Source organism: Musa acuminata, unplaced genomic scaffold, assembly GCF_036884655.1.
Source record: "Musa acuminata AAA Group cultivar baxijiao unplaced genomic scaffold, Cavendish_Baxijiao_AAA HiC_scaffold_182, whole genome shotgun sequence".
Classification (NCBI taxonomy): Eukaryota; Viridiplantae; Streptophyta; class Magnoliopsida; order Zingiberales; family Musaceae; genus Musa; species Musa acuminata.
This window is the reverse complement of record NW_027020455.1, coordinates 55,001-57,500: the sequence shown is the minus strand read 5'-3', so window position 1 is coordinate 57,500 and position 2,500 is coordinate 55,001.

Here is a 2,500-nt window from a genome sequence, read left to right as displayed (position 1 = left end):
CGCTCGCCGCTCGCTCGCAGCAGCCAAAAATGGCCAGTTTTGGCCCGTTTTGGCCAGTTTTTGGCCTGTTTTTGCGTTGCGCGGTGACCATCTTGAGCGGAGCAAAATGTCAGCCATCTCAGCACCCTGGAACCCCCCCGGGTGGCACAGGGCTGATGGGGCTTTCGTATAGCAGGGACGGTGATGCCTCTCGCTTCGCTCGCTGTCCGCCGCTCGCTGCTCGCTCGCGCAGCCAAAAATGGCCAGTTTTGGCCCGTTTTTGGGCCGTTTTGGCCTGTTTTTGGGCTGTTCTTGCGTCGCGCGGTGACCGTCGTGAGCGGAGCAAAATGTCAGCCATCTCAGCACCCTGGAACCCCCCGGGTGGCACAGGGCTGGATGGGGCTTTCGTATAGCAGGGACGGTGCTGCCTCTCGCTTCGCTCGCTGTCCGCCGCTCGCCGCTCGCTCGCGCATGCCAAAAATGGCCAGTTTTGTCCCGTTTTTGGGGCCGTTTGGCCTGTTTTTGGCTGTTCTTGCGTCGCGCGGTGACCGTCGTGAGCGGAGCAAAATGTCAGCCATCTCAGCACCCTGGAACCCCCCGGGTGGCACAGGGCTGGATAGGGCTTTCGTATAGCAGGACGGTGCTGCCTCTCGCTTCGCTCGCTGTCCGCCGCTCGCCGCTCGCCTCGCGCAGCCAAAAATGGCCAGTTTTGGCCCGTTTTTGGGCCGTTTTGGCCAGTTTTGGCCTGTTCTTGCGTCGCGCGGTGACCGTCGTGAGCGGAGCAAAATGTCAGCCATCTCAGCACCCTGGAACCCCCCGGGTGGCACAGGGCTGGATGGGGCTTTCGTATAGCAGGGACGGTGCTGCCTCTCGCTTCGCTCGCTGTTCGCCGCTCGCCGCTCGCTCGCGCAGCCAAAAATGGCCAGTTTTGGCCCGTTTTGGCCAGTTTTGGCCTGTTTTTGCGTTGCGCGGTGACCATCTTGAGCGGAGCAAAATGTCAGCCATCTCAGCACCCTGGAACCCCCGGGTGGCACAGGGCTGGATGGGGCTTTCGTATAGCAGGGGACGGTGATGCCTCTCGCTTCGCTCGCTGTCCGCCGCTCGCTGCTCGCTCACGCAGCCAAAAATGGCCAGTTTTGGCCCGTTTTGGCCGTTTTGGCCTGTTTTTGGCCTGTTCTTGCGTCGCGCGGTGACCGTCGTGAGCGGAGCAAAATGTCAGCCATCTCAGCACCCTGGAACCCCCGGGTGGCACAGGGCTGGATGGGCTTTCGTATAGCAGGGACGGTGCTGCCTCTCGCTTAGCTCGCTGTCCGCCGCTCGCCGCTCGCTCGCGCAGCCAAAAATGGCCAGTTTTGTCCCGTTTTTGGGCCGTTTTGGCCTGTTTTGGGCTGTTCTTGCGTCGCGCGGTGACCGTCGTGAGCGGAGCAAAATGTCAGCCATCTCAGCACCCTGGAACCCCCCGGGTGGCACAGGGCTGGATGGGGCTTTCGTATAGCAGGGATGGTGCTGCCTCTCGCTTCGCTCGTTGTCCGCCGCTCGCCGCTCGCTCGCGCAGCCAAAAATGGCCAGTTTTGGCCCGTTTTTGGGCCGTTTTGGCCAGTTTTTGGCCTGTTCTTGCGTCGCGCGGTGACCGTCGTGAGCGGAGCAAAATGTCAGCCATCTCAGCACCCTGGAACCCCCCGGGTGGCACAGGGCTGGATGGGGCTTTCGTATAGCAGGGACGGTGCTGCCTCTCGCTTCGCTCGCTGTCCGCCGCTCGCCGCTCGCTCGCGCAGCCAAAAATGGCCAGTTTTGGCCCGTTTTGGCCAGTTTTTGGCCTGTTTTTGCGTTGCGCGGTGACCATCTTGAGCGGAGCAAAATGTCAGCCATCTCAGCACCCTGGAACCCCCCGGGTGGCACAGGGCTGGATGGGGCTTTCGTATAGCAGGGACGGTGATGCCTCTCGCTTCGCTCGCTGTCCGCCGCTCGCTGCTCGCTCGCGCAGCCAAAAATGGCCAGTTTTGGCCCGTTTTTGGGCCGTTTTGGCCTGTTTTTGGGCTGTTCTTGCGTCGCGCGGTGACCGTCGTGAGCGGAGCAAAATGTCAGCCATCTCAGCACCCTGGAACCCCCCGGGTGGCACAGGGCTGGATGGGGCTTTCGTATAGCAGGGACGGTGCTGCCTCTCGCTTAGCTCGCTGTCCGCCGCTCTCCGCTCGCGCGCGCAGCCAAAAATGGCCAGTTTTGGCCCGTTTTTGGGCCGTTTTGGCCTGTTTTTGGGCTGTTCTTGCGTCGCGCGGTGACCGTCGTGAGCGGAGCAAAATGTCAGCCATCTCAGCACCCTGGAACCCCCCGGGTGGCACAGGGCTGGATGGGGCTTTCGTATAGCAGGGACGGTGCTGCCTCTCGCTTCGCTCGCTGTTCGCCGCTCGCTCGCGCAGCCAAAAATGGCCAGTTTTGGCCCGTTTTTGGGCCGTTTTGGCAAGTTTTTGGCCTGTTCTTGCGTTGCGCGGTGACCGTCGTGAGCGGAGCAAAATGTCAGCCA